This window comes from Balaenoptera borealis (genome assembly GCF_965194805.1).
Source record: "Balaenoptera borealis genome assembly, chromosome: 2".
Classification (NCBI taxonomy): Eukaryota; Metazoa; Chordata; class Mammalia; order Artiodactyla; family Balaenopteridae; genus Balaenoptera; species Balaenoptera borealis.
In genome coordinates this window covers 74,066,654-74,081,400 of record NC_138867.1, presented here as the reverse complement: position 1 = coordinate 74,081,400, position 14,747 = coordinate 74,066,654, and the positions used below count along the sequence as shown (strand labels likewise).

Here is a 14,747-nt window from a genome sequence, read left to right as displayed (position 1 = left end):
TTTCTCTAGTTGTGGCGAGCGGGGGCTACTCTTCGTTGCAGTGCTAGGGCTTCTCCTTGCAGTGGCTTCTCTTGTTGCGGAGCACAGGCTCTAGGTGTGCGGGCTTCAGTAGTTGTGGCATGTGGGCTCAGTAGTTGTGGCTCGTGGGCTCTAGAGTGTAGGCTCAGTAGTTGTGGCGCATGGGCTTAGTTGCTCCTCAGCATGTGGGATTTTCCTGGACCAGGGATCAAACCCGTGTCCCCTGCATTGGCAGGTGGATTCTTATCCACTGTGCCAGCAGGGAAGTCCCAGGGTTATTTTAATGGATATTTTTTATACAGGTTAATCTTGATGTTGGATCCCCATCTCCAGTGATAAGAATGTTCTCCTCATCCTGGTACAGGGAGGGCATCTTTCTCAAGGGAAGTTTTATGCCCTGCTTTGAGTAGTAAGGGGGAAGTCAGAGAGCCTTTCCTGTATTTGCTTTTTCTCAATTGCCTTCAGCTTAATCAGTATGCCAAAGTGATATATTTTAGGGTGGCATGTTCTGATACCCTTCACTACCTATTAGAAAAATGGGTAAATTATATAAACAGGTTAGTCATAGAAGAGGAAACACAAAAGGCCAATAAACATAAAATTATCCTGAACCTCACTAGTAATCAGGGAAATGCAAATTTAAGCAATGAGATAGTTTAACCAGATTGAGAAATGTGGAGAATATGGAGTGTTGGCAAGGGTAAGGTAAGTGGATATTTTCATGCTGTGCTGCTAGGAGTGTAAAGTCCTCCAGCCATTTTGGGGGGCAATTTTGGAGTGTGATATGGCACAGTCTGATTTTGGGTTAAGAATGGCAGGTATAGCACACCTTAACTTCTGCCCCTTTCTGAAACTCAGTAAAATGACAAGGAAGGCTTTTTTTGTTTTTTTTCAAGCGGCATAAACTAACAAGAACAGCAAGAATGTAAAGGACCCAACAGCATCAACATTTTGGACATTGGAAAGCTGATAGAGAAACAAAAACTAATTTGGCAAACACAAGAAAGCTGAAAACAGGAATGCGGAAAGCAAAGAAGCAATCCTTTACAACACAACTCCCCCTAAAAAGGCTTAGAAATTGATAGTAGCAGGTACCTCTAGGACTTGGAGTGAAAGTCTTTTCGTTTCAAAGTTTGTTTGCAATTTAAATCAAATCCCCCCTAATTCTATACTACTAAGCAATTTCCTCTCCCCCCACCTCAAGGAAGATTGGAGGCTAGTTTAGATTTACCATGAAATTAAGTAATCTTTAGGTTCAGAGCCTAGCACTGGCATGGGTCCCTTCCAAGGCCCTGGGAGGGGCCCAAGAAATGTGTTCAAATGGTCATTTTTTGGTTGGTTTTAATTTTTTAAACTAAGTTATTTTTTATTCTCTGTCTCAACGCCCCCAAATTTCATGAGTTTCAGACCCTGCAAAACTGGGATCTGCTCCTGACTAGAGGATTATTATGTGAGGAGGATTAAATAGGATCTCTACTCAAAAGAAACTAGACATTGTTAAGCCAGGGTCCTATACTAAAAAGAGAGGGATTTAGCAAAGCTTAATGTACAGTGAAGTTTGTATAATAAAAGTTCACATTCCCAGACTCCTCTAACCTAGCTTAAAGAATGCTGGCAACCAAGATTTACCCTCTAGACAGTAGATTTTAAAAGCCGTTTCTTAAAAAGTTGACTCCCCAAAGAAAAGACCTAATGATACTGAATCTAGAGTCCCCAAAGAAAGGTTCCTGTGAGATTACCCTACAATGCAGTGCACAATTGCTGAGCCTCCCTTCCTTAGCACCTTCACACATGGAATTGTAAAGTCTTCTACTCTTAAGTTTAAATATATACACCAAGAGCCAGCATCTTATGGAAAACTAAAAGAATAAATGGAAATAAATGAAAAAAAAAACCCACTTAAAGCAGTAAGAGAATTTAACAAAGTAGCAGGATATAAAATTAACATAAAAAATATACAGTCTTCACCAAAGAAGATATACAGATGGCAAATAAGCATATGAAAAGGCGCTCCATATCATATGTCATCAGGGAAGTGCAAATAAAAATGAGATATCACTACAGACCTACTGGGATGGCCGAAATCCAGGATACTGACAACACCAAATGGTGGTGAGAATGTGGAGCAACAGGAACTCATTCATTGCTGGTGAGAATGCAAAATGATACAGCCACTTTGTAAGAATATTGGCACATTCTTACAAGACATATTCTTACTAAATGATCTGATTGTGCTCCTTGGTATTTACCCAAATGAAGTAAAGATTTATGGCCACACAAAAATCTGCACATGGATGTTTATAGCAGCTTTATTCATAATTGCCAAATCTTGGAATCAAACAAGATGTCATTCAGTAGATGAATGGATAAACTGTGGTACATCTAGACAATAGCATATTATTCAGTGCTAAAAAAGAAATCAGCTATCAGGGAGTGGCCAAGATGTCAGAGTAGGTAGATCCTGAGTTCACCTCCTCTGGTAGGCACACCAAAATTACAACTAGATTATCTACAGAGCAGCTATTGATGAGAAGGACCAGCAGACTAGCAGAAAAAATCTTCTACAACTAAAAATGTAAAGAAGGAACCACAGTGAGACAGGTAGGAGGGGCAGAGATGTGGTATAATTAATACCTGTACCCACCAGTGGGCGATTCACAAATAGGAGAATAATTACAATTGCAGAGTTTTTCTCCAAAGAGTGAGGGATCTGAGCCCTACATTGGGCTTCTCAGCCCAGGGCTCCTGCACCAGGAAGACAAGCCCTCAGAATGTTCAGCTTTGAAGGCCAGCAGGGTTTACTTTTGGGAGACCCTTTTGGGAAATACAGACTCCACTCTTAAAGGGCACACACAAAATCTCACATGCTTTGGGACCCAAGGCAGAAGCAGTAATTTGAAAGGAGCCTGGGTCCAGACCTCCCTGCTGATCTTGGAGAGCCTCCTGGAGAGGAAGGAGGCAATGGGAGATCACATTGGGACAGACACTGACTGCAGCCATTTGGGGGAGTCATTCTACCATGAGGACACATGTGTTGGCAAGATGAACTTAATAGATGTATATAGAACATTCCATCCAAAAGCAGCAGCACCTACTGCTGCTTTTCAAGTGCACATGGAACATGCTCCAGGATAGATCACATGCCAGGCCACAAAACAAATCACAGTAAATATAAGAAAACGGAAATATCCAGCACCTTTTCCAACCACAATGCTGTGAGACTAGAAATCAACTATAAGAAAAAAAAAAAAAAAAAACGCAAAAAATACAAACCTGTGGAGGCTAAATAATATGCTGCTAAACAACTAATGGATCACTGATGAAATCAAAGAGGAAATCAAACAATAACTGGAGAGACTTCCTTGGTGGTGCCATGGTTAAGAATCCACCTGCCATTGCAGGGGACATGGGTTTGAGCCCTGGTCCGGGAAGATCCCACATGCCGTGGAGCAACTAAGCCTGTGCGCCACAACTGTTGAGCCTGCGCTCTAGAGCCCACGAGCCACAACTAAGCTGCCTGTGTGCCACAACTACTGAAGCCCACATGCCTAGAGCCCGTGCTCCACAACCAGAGAAGCCACTGCAATGAGAAGCACGCATGCTGCAACAAAGAGTAGCCCCCGCTCGCCGCAACTAGAGAAAGCCTGTGTGCAGCCACGAGGACCCAACACAGCCAAAAATAAATAAATAAAATTAAATAAATTTAAAAAAAATACCTGGAGACAAATGAAAAAGCAGTTCTAAAAGGGAAGTTTATAGCCATGCAAACCTATGTTAGGAAACAGGAAAAGTCTCAAGTAAACAACCTAACCTTATATCTAAAGGAACTAAAAGAAGGAGAATAACCAAAGTTATTAGATGGAAAGAAATCCTAAAGAACAGAGCAGAAATAAATGAAATAGAGACTAAAAAAACAATAGAAAAGGTCAAAGAAACAAAGATCTAGTTCTTGAAGAGATAAACAAAATTGACAAATCTTTAGCCAGACTCATCCAGAAGAAAAGAGAGAGGGCCTAAATCAATAAAATCAGAAATGAAAAAGGAGAAGTTACAACTGACACTACAGAAACATAATGGATCATAAGAGATTACTACAAACAACTACACAGCAATAAAATGAAAAACCTAGAAGAAATGTACAATCTCCCAATATTGAACCAGGAAGAAACAGAAAATACGAACAGACCAGTAATGAAATTGAATCAGTAACAAAAAAAAACTCCCAACAAACAAATGCCAAAACCAGATGGCTTCACAGGTGAATTCTACCAAACATTTAGAGAAAAGTTAACACCTATCCTTCTCAAACTATTCCAAAAAATTGCAGAAGAAGGCGCCCTTCTGAACTCAATGCACGAGGTCAGCATCACCCTGATACCAAAATCAGATAGAGAATGTCAGACAGAGAAAGGCAAATACTGTATAATTTCACTCATATGTGGAATCTTAAAAAACAAAACAGGCAGTCGCTGCAGGTGTTAGCTCTGGTGCAGGCAGCTGTGACTGAGCTTCCACTCGTGGACCGACCGGCGGACTGACGAGGTGCCGCGCTCCCACCGGCCTCCTCCGACCGCCCGGCGGCAGGCGACCGCCCCGGGCGATGCAGCCGGCAACACTGCTGAGCCCAAGCCCGAAGGCGGCCGCCTGGCGACGGCTTTTCAAGATTTTTCTCCTTTTTGCAGGACTTCTGGTTAAATTTCCCGTGGGGTTGTATTTTTCCTGAAAATTACTGCTTTTCCAAAGCCTCCTGTTAATGTCCCCTGATGACAGTGGCTTTTGCGTGACCATTGTCGCGGTGGTGGGCCTGCACGTGGTGCTGGCGGGGTTCGTGTTCATCGTGTGGGAGGAGGGGATGCCTGACTGGCGGGAAGAGAAAAACGAGCAGCGCAGCCCTTGCTTCCAAGCTGCAGGCGTGGGGGGCCGGGAAGCACTGAAAGGGGTTTTCTTGTCCGTGTTTAAAAAGAAAAAGTGTGGGTTTTTTGTTTTTTGGGGTTTTTTTTTTTTTTTTTTTTCTGTTTAAGCGGGGAGGGAAATTAAGTATTTACTGCAGCTGATACTTCGGTAAAAATGCGGGCGCGGGGAGGGCTGACATCTTTCTCCACTGCCTGTTAAGGTGCCAAGTGCTTTTCGTTCTGGACATAATGCTTTTGACTGAGATCATGTCTGACTAATGTAAATATTAGTGTCAGAATAGAAGCTAAGGGCTTCCCTGGTGGTGCAGTGGTTAGGAATCCGCCTGCCAGTGCAGGGGACACGGGTTTGTGCCCCGGTCCGGGAAGATCCCACATGCCGCGGAGCGACTAGGCCCGTGAACCACAACTACTGAGCCTGCGCGTCTGGAGCCTGTGCTCCGCAACGGGAGAGGCCGCGATGGTGAGAGGCCCGCGCACCACGATGAAGAGGGGCCCCCGCTTGCCGCAACTAGGGAAAGCCCTCGCACAGAAACGAAGACCCAACACAGCCATAAATAAATAAATAAATAAATAGAAAAAAAAGAATAGAAGCTAAGATAAAGTAACACTAATTAGTAGGTTTAGAATTTATTTCATATTAAAATACGTGTCGTGATGTAATTTTTCTGGCTTGGCTCGAGCGACAGTTTTAAGAGTGCACCCTCATTGATGCTGCTCACAGAGATGTGGATGTACTGTTGCTGCTTTCCAACTCTGCCTACTACGTGGCCTATTACGATGATGAAGTTGACAAAGTAAACCAGTATCAACGACTAAGTCTAGAAGACCTGGAAAAAATTGAAATAGGTCCTGAACCCACTCTTTCCGGTAAGGCAGAGTTCTGCTGCATGCGACTGCACTACAGATTTAAAGAAGCAAGTGGCTATTTCCACACCCTGAGAGCTGTAATGCGCAATCCAGAAGAGGATGGAAAAGATACCCTTCAGTGCATTGCAGAGGTGCTGCAGATCACCAAGGAAGCCATGGGATTAGATGTACCTATAATAGAGAAAAAGCCTGAGAGGAAGAGCAGTAGACCTCATGAAAACATCATTGGCATCAGATCTCAAAACCAAGGCTCTTTGGCCCAGGGGAAAATTGGAAATCAGATAGTAGTCTTGAAACCATGGAAAACACTAGTGTGATGGATAATGAAGCCCAGGCAGAGTCAGACGGGGAAATGTCTTCAGATAATGACTCATACCACTCTGATGAATTCTTTACAAATTCCAAGTCTGATGAAGACAGGCAGCTAGCAAACTCTTTAGAGAATGTGGGGCCAGTAGACTATGTTCTTCCTAGTTGTGGTATAATTGCTTCAATACCTCGATTAGGCAGTCCATCCCAGTCTATTAGCAGCACTGATATTAGCACTTATGTTCCTTCAGAGGTTACTCTTGTTCATGAAAGTGGGCTTGGAAAAGGCTATGCGTCTTCTTTGAAGAAAAGTCCTTCTGCTGCCAACATACACATATTGACTGGCTTTGCTTAGCCCATGGATATTTATTGCCACAGATTTGTTCAAGATGCACAAAACAAAATGACCCAGCTGTCAGAAACCAGGTCTGTTTCTCAGCTGGCTAGTGAGGAAGGAAATCAAATGACCAATCAAGTTTCTAAAGAAGAAACTCACTTTGAATCAACGGAACAGATACCTTCTCGACCATCTCAATTAGATGTGTCTTTTTCTGCAGCAGGCCCACATCTTTTGTCAGTTGAACCAGGGCATTCAGTTGTATCTCAAAAGACCCCCGGCTCTGAATCTGGCACACTTGAACTTGAGAGAAGTCTTCACGTAACTCCTTCTCCTTCAGAGAGCTGTAGCAGCAGAGCAGTCTCTCCCTTTGCAAAGATTCGAAGTTGCATGGTCCAGGTTGCTAATATTACCCAAGCTGGATTAACCCAGGGGATAAACTTTGCAGTGGCAAAGGTTCAGAAGAGCCCTGCAGAACCTGAAGTAGTTAATGAAGTCCAGCAGAATGAACTTAAAAATATGTTTACTCAATGCCAGACACGAATAATTCAGATTTAGCGTTTAGCCACACAGAATCCTGTGGCTTTTATTTAATCCAAAAAAAAGGAGGTGTCATATAACCTGTACTGTCTTTGAATCTAGGGATCCCAAATTCTAATTATGTTTATTTGGAAAGGTTTTAAAAGGAGACTGAACCTGAGCAGATTTCCAAATTTGAGAGCTATGACAGTGGAAGTGCATCATCCTAGAATGTGTAGACCTAAGTAGCTTATACACTACAGAGCAGTTTGTCTCTCTAAAAGTAATTCAAGAATAGATTACTTTGGGATGTAATAACCTGAACCTTTTTTGGAGTGGGGTGGGTGGGTAGAATGTATGAAGTAGACACAAAGGGTGGACATGGATCCATTTAGGTGATTAGCATTTTTCATAATTTGTTTTGTTCTGTTTGTCAGTTCATTTCTGTGTGTTTCCTCTGCAAGGTAAATACTTAGTTTTTAGTGACTTCGAAGTGTTACTAGTATGGAGAAGCATTTTAATATAAAAACTATCGGTTTAGTTTTTGATGGCTTAACCATTCCCTATAAAGAGTTAATTGAGGGCTAATGGCGCTACAGTCAAGAAATGAATGTCCATTTGATCCTGATTTTCCCCACATTCTACTTAAACAAATTTAAAATACTGCTACCTTGTACACCCCAAAGTCTAGGAGCATTAAGACTTGTCAGTCATAAAACCTGAGATGTGAGATGTGAATACCAGCGCCTATTAATTTTGCTCTATTTTCAGAAATGTTAAGAATGTATACATATTGGATACTGGTAATGCTTGAAAGAAATCTTTCAAGTTGTAATTTTTTGCAGGGGGCAGTCCATAACATCCTGTGTAGATGAGCACAACTATTGAAAATTTAGTCTGAAGCACAATTGTGCTAAAATTTTAGGTTTTGTGACTGTAACCTTGACCACATGGAACCAGGGCCTTGTCTGTAAGCCTATACAGTAAGAAAGTTGCACACCTTATTCCAAACAAGTATTGGTTTGTCTGATATCTTAAGAGCCTTACTCTGTTGAAGTGATTCTCAGCTAAACATTATGTCTGTTGTTAACTTTGATATTTCTACTTTTGTTATTTATTAGTGGTATCTTTTTTTGAAGTGTCAGATGTTGTGACTATTTAAAATAAAATATCATTATAATTTAAGTGAAAAAAAATGAAAAAAGAAAACAGGAACTGTGTTATAGTTACAGAGAATAAACAGGAGGTTTGGGGTTGGGGGGAGGAAAGGGAGGAAAGAAATAGGTGAGGGAGATTAATAGGTATAAACTTCCAGTTGCAAAACAAATGAGTCAAGGGTATGAAATGTACACTGTGGGGAATATAGTCAGCAACTTTGTAATATCTCTGTGGTGACATATCGTAACTATACTTATTGTGGTAATCATTTTGAAATGTATAGAAATATCGAATTACTCTGTTGTGTAACAGGAACTAACATAGTGTTGTTGGTCAATTATACATCAAAAACAAGCAAACTAACTAACTCAGAAAAAGAGATCAGATTTGTGGTTACCAGAGGCAGGGAGTGGGAGATGGGGAATTAGATGAAGACAGTCAGAAGGTACAAACTCCCAGTTATAAGATAAATTATTACTAGGGATATAATGTACAACATGATAAATATAATTAACACTGCTGTACATCATATATCAAATTTGTTAAGAAAGTAAGTCCTAAGGGTTCTCACCACAAGAAAAAATTTTTTTATATTTCTTTAATTCTGTATCTATATGATATGATGGATTTCACTAAACTTATTGTGATAATCATTTCATGATGTATGTAAGTCAAATCATTATGCTGTATACCTTATACAGTGCTGCATATCAATGATATCTCAATAAAAGTGGAAGAAAAAAAAGAAATGAGCTACCAAGCCATGAAAAGATATGGAGAAAACTCAAATGGATATTACTTAGTGAAAGAAGCCATTCTGAAAAGGTTACATACTGTATGGTTCTAGTCGTATGACATTCTGGAAAAGGCAAAACTATGGATAAAGTAAGAAGATCAGTGGTTGCCAGGGGCTGGGGTCCGGGGCAGGTATGGATAGGTGGAGCAGAAAGGATTTTTAGGGTTGTGAAAATACTCTCTGTAATACTATCATGATGAATACAAGTCATTGGACCTCTGTTCAAACCCATAGAATGTACAACACCAAGAGAGAACCCTAAGGTAAACTATGAACTTTGCATGATTATGATGTGTCAATGTAGATTTATCAACTGTAACAAATGCACCACTCTGATGGGGGATGTTGATAACGGGGGGAGGCTATGCATGTGTTTTTCTACACTAACTTTTAAAAAAATGTTTAGTTTATTTTATTTTTTTAAATTTTATTTATTTATTTATTTATTTATGGCTGTGTTGGGTCTTCGTTTCTGTGCGAGGGCTTTCTCTAGTTGCGGCAAGCGGGGGCCACTCTTCATCGCGGTGCGCGGGCCTCTCACTATCGCGGCCTCTCTCATTGCGGAGCACAGGCTCCAGACGCGCAGGCTCAGTAGTTGTGGCTCACGGGCCTAGTCGCTCCGCGGCATGTGGGATCCTCCCAGACCAGGGCTTGAACCCGTGTCCCCTGCATTGGCAGGCAGACTCTCAACCACTGCGCCACTAGGGAAGCCCCCAATGTTTATTATTGAGGTATAATTTACATACCAAAACAATCACCATGTTAAAGTATACAATTCAGTACTTTTAAGTATATCCACTAAAGTGTGCAACCAACACCACTATCTAATTCCAGAACATTTTTATCACCTTAAAAAGAAACTTTGTACCTATTAGTAATCACTCTGCATTTTCTCCCTCTGAACCTGGTAACCACTAGTCTACCTTCTGCCTCCAGGGATTTGCCTATTCTGGAAATTTCAGGTAAGTGGAATCATATAATATGTGTCTTTTGAGTCTGGCTTCTTCAGTTTAGCATAATGTTTTCAAGGTTCATTCATGTTGTAGCATGTATCAGTATTTCGTTTCTTTTTAATGTCAAATAATATTTCATTGTATAATATACTACATTCTGATTATCCATTCATCAGTTGATGGACTTTTGGGTTGTTTCTAATATTAGACTACTATGAATAATGCTGCTCTGACATTCATGTACAAGTTTTTTGTGCATATGTTTTTAATTCTCTTCAACTTATTCCTGGCAATGGAATTGCTGGGTCATATGGCAACTCTACTTTTCACTTTTTGAGGAATTGCCAAACTGTTTTGCAAAGTGGCTGCCCCATTTCATATGTCCCACCAGCAATGTATAAGTGTTCCAATTTCTCTCCATCTTCCCCAAAACTCATTGTTCGTCTTTTTTTAGAATACCATCTTAGTGTGTATGAAGGTTTAGTTGTGGTTTTGATTTGTATTTTCCTAATGACATGATATTGAGTATATTTTCATGTGCACATTGGCCATTTGTATATTTTCTTTAGATAAATGACTATTCATATCCTTTGTCCATTTTTATAGGATTTTTAAAAATTTAGTTTTAAGAGATTTTTAGATATTCTGCATAATAATAACTTTCCAGATATATGATTGCAATTTTTTCTCCCATTGTGTGAAAGTTTTTCACTTTCTTTACAGTGTCCTTTGAAGCACAAAAGTTTAAATTTTTTAAAAAATTAATTAATTAATTTTTGGCTGTGTTGGGTCTTTGTTGTTGCACGTGGGCTTTCTTTAGTTGTGGTGAGCAGGGGCTACTTTTTGTTGTGATGCGCGGGCTTCTCATTGCGGTGTCTTCTCTTGTTGTGGAGCACGGGCTCTAGGCACGCGGGCTTCAGTAGTTGTGGCGCGCCTGGGCTCAGTAGTTGTGGCTTGTGAGCTCTAGAGCGCAGGCTCAGTAGTTGTGGTGCACAGGCTTGGTCGCTCCACGGCATGTGGGATCTTCTCAGACCAGGGCTTGAACCCGTGTCCCCGGCATTGGCAGGCGGATTCTTAATCACTGTACCACCAGGTAAGCCCAAAAGTTTTAAATTTTTTTTTAAATTTTTTATTTATTATTTATTTATTATTTTTATTTTTGGCTGTGTTGGGTCTTCGTTTCTGTGCAAGGGCTCTCTCCAGTTGCGGCGAGTGGGGGCCACCCCCCATCGCGGTGCACGGGCCTCCCACTATCGTGGCCTCTCTTATTGCGGAGCAGAGGCTCCAGACGCTCAGGCTCAGTAGTTGTGGCTCACGGGCCTAGTTGCTCCGCGGCATGTGGGATCTTCCCAGACCAGGGCTCGAATGCATGTCCCCTGCATTGGCAGGCAGACTCTCAACCACTGCGCCACAAGGGAAGCCCTAAAAGTTTTAAATTTTGATGAAGATAATTTTATCTAATTTTTCTTTAGCTGCTTGGACTTTCATATCTCAGAGACCACTGCCTAGTCCAAGGTTATGAAGATTTATGCCTATGTGTTCTTCTATAAGTTTAATAGTGTTAGCTGTTACATTTAGAGCACTGATCCATTTTGAGTTAATTTTGGTTACAATGCGAGGTAGAGGGTCCAACTTCTTTTTTTTTTGCCAAATGATAGCCAGTTGTCTCAGCACAATTTGTCTGAAGAGACTATTCTTTCCTCGTTAAATTGTCTTGGCACCCTTTTTGAAATAAATTTTTCAAGGGTGTTTATATAGTGAACAGCCTTGAAAAATAGAGATGGTATCTCCTCTACAGCAAAGGGCAGGTTTTCTTACTGTCCAATATAAAAACTTTGGGTCCCTAAGCTAAGAGTTTCTTTCCCATGAAGTAATTCACTGCATGTACAGATGTCACCTGGCTCTCATCACATCACCTTGTGGAATTGGTGCTGGGGGAACCAGTGTAAGAAAATTCTAATATTCTAGCTACTGCCATTGCTGTGAGTGATGAAATCTTTTGTCTCTTATTCAGAAGTCTCATGTCTTCTGCCAGCATATATAAAATTGTAACAGTTTAACTTGTTAGCTTGCAAATGGGGTAAAATTTCATACCCTTCATAGTTTTTGACAAGGAGACTCTATATCATAAAGATATCTATACTTCCTAAGCTGTTTATAAATTTAGTGTCATCCAAATAGGCATAAATACCAAAAGAATTCAACGTTAAAGAAATTGTAAGTTGGTGTCTACAGAGTCCTTTCAGGAAAGTTGGCCTGTTCCTGCCTTACGGGGTCTCTGATATACACTGAATGTTTTTGCCCCCCCCCCCCCCAGATTCATATGTTGAAACTGAGTGTGCTGGTATTTGGACATGGGGCCTTTGGGATATGATTAGGTCATGATAGCAGAGCCTACATGAATGGAATTTGTGCCCATATAAAAGAGTATCCAGAGAGTTCCCTTGCCCCTCTGCCATGTAAGGACACAATGAAAAAACGACTATCTATGAATGAGGAAGTAGGCCTTCACCAGACATGGAATCTTCCTTGATCTTGGACTTCCCAGTCTCCAGAACTGTAAGCAATAAATTTCTGTTGTCTATAAACCACCTAGTCTATTGCATTTTTGGTATAGAAGGCTGAAGGGACCAAGACAGCTCCAGACTGACAAATGGTAAGGAATTTTCCTTCCTGGCAGTCCAGGTATACTCTGATATTTTGGAGACCTTAAGAATGAGGGATTTCCCCAAATTTATAGGTACTGTCTATGAAACCTGGTCAGAGAGTTGCTTGGGTTTGTTTTCCTAGCCTTGGAAGAGTAAACAGCAATGTATAAAATTCTTGTCTATAGAAGTGCAAGTATATTTTTTTCTGGTGGAAGGACAATAGGGACCCTCTCACCCCAAAAAGCAAGTTTTAAGTCACTCTGCAAATTCATTTCAGTATTTCTGATTTATAAATATCTCCATCCCCGCTTGCTGCAACTAGAGAAAGCCCACGCGCAGCAACGAAGACCGAACGCAGCCAAAAATAAATAATATAAAAAACAAAACAAGGGCTTCCCTGGTGGCGCAGTGGTTAAGAATCCACCTGCCAATGCAGGGGACACAGGTTCAAGCCCTGGTATGGGAAGATCCCACATCCCGTGTGCCACAGCTACTGAGCCTCCACTCAAGAGCCCGCGAGCCACAACTACTGAAGCCGGCGCGCCTAGAGCCCGTGCTCCGCAACAAGAGAAGCCACCGCAATAAGCCCGCGCACCACAACGAAGAGTAGCCCCCGCTCACCACAACTAGAGAAAGCCCGCATGCAGCAATGAAGACCCAACACAGCCAAAATAAAATAAATTAATTTTAAAAAAAGCTTTTAAAAACAAAACAAAAAACACCTGATTTTTCACCACAGATGGTTTAAGAAGCACTACTTTAAATAACATGCTTTCTTCCATTGGGAAAGGAGGGGCCAAGCTGCAATGAATTTCTGTTCCTTAGAAAAAACTAAACTCTGACTAACATGTTAAAAAAAAAAAAAAAAACTCCATTCTTTAACTTTGCCTTTGAATCAGTTATGACATTTTCCTGGTTCTCTCATTAAGAATAAGTTAAGTAGAATCTTTGATACATGTATATTTTATAACTATATCAGAGCTTGATTTTAATTGGTTTTTTTTGTATTTTTTTTAAGTATTTATTTATTTGGCTGCACCGGTGGCTTTCAGGCTCTTAATTCCCCGACCAGGGATCAAACCCGTGCCACCTGCAATGGAAGCGTGAAGTCCTAACCACTGGACCGCCAGGGAATTCCCGTTTTTAACTGTTTTTGAAAATTATCTTTTAATATGACTTACTCCCATATTTGCCTGCTTATACAGAATTTATTTTATTTTTTTACAGAATTTATCATATGCCCAACTCTGTTTTGTTTTGCTTACATTATTTGTTCCTCACAACAAAGTACATAAAGTAAGTACTGTTAATAGCTTGCTACCCTCCACTCTTTTGTGGCAGATGGGGAACCTGAGACCAAAAGTTCGAAGATGAATGAAATAGGATTAAAATCCAGGCAGCTTGATTCCAGAGTCCACACTCTTCACCACTACAGTATACTCCCTATACATAGAGAAAACTGTCTTAAGCCTCTAAGATTTCTCAAGATGAATCTATAAATTAGTTTCTAATTTTGATTTGGCTTCCCTTGGAGCTTGAAGATTAGCAAAAGCGTGCTAGGTTAACATCAGTATTTCCAGTGTGAGAGAGTTAGAGTTACAAACTTGGCATTCTTGTACTATCCCTCCCCCCAGTGAGTATGAGTTTAATCTTATATGATCATGGCTCTAGGCTATGGTAAAGACAAGACAACAGGACCAAAATGGAGTTGCTTATTCTAAGCCCCATGTCACCAAACCAAGACAATTTAATTACAGTTTCAGCACTACCAGGAATGGAATCTTAAATCAGTCAATCAGGAATTGCCTGATAGATCCCTGTAATCCCCTAAAAAAAAGTAACCTTGCAATAACCACCTGCTTTTTTGCCTAGTATAACTTCCTTGTTCCTGCTCCCTTAAGGCTATAAAAGTCTTTCATTTTGTATAGCTCCCTGGAGCTCCTTTCTATCTGCTAGATTGGATGCGGCCTAATTCAAATTGATTTTTGCTCAAATAAACTCTTAACATTTTTAATATGCCTCAGTTTATCTTTTAACACCTATGATAAGAATGATTCTCTGGGCCTTCAAGTTAGAAAGCAGGTCCTATTGACCTTGGATAACCCCGGCTCACCTCACCATTTCTACCTTTCTTTACAATTTCTTGACTGATTACTCCATAATAGTTGATAATAATTAAGAATCTGTATTAAAAAGAAAAGATTAAATTATACTCAATAAAATTCTTAG

General features: G+C 40.6%; 1 protein-coding gene and 1 pseudogene across 2 annotated transcripts in view; one reads left to right on the top strand and one right to left on the bottom strand.

The window, feature by feature from the left end:
- POLR3G (RNA polymerase III subunit G) overlaps positions 1-14,747 on the bottom strand; it is a 101,586-nt gene that overhangs the window by 56,025 nt on the left and 30,814 nt on the right. The window lies entirely within an intron of this gene.
- On the top strand, positions 4,772-10,982 carry LOC309623475 (phosphatidylinositide phosphatase SAC2 pseudogene; annotated as a pseudogene). Its single transcript has 2 exons — positions 4,772-4,928; positions 5,625-10,982. The product of its transcript is annotated as a phosphatidylinositide phosphatase SAC2 pseudogene (transcript).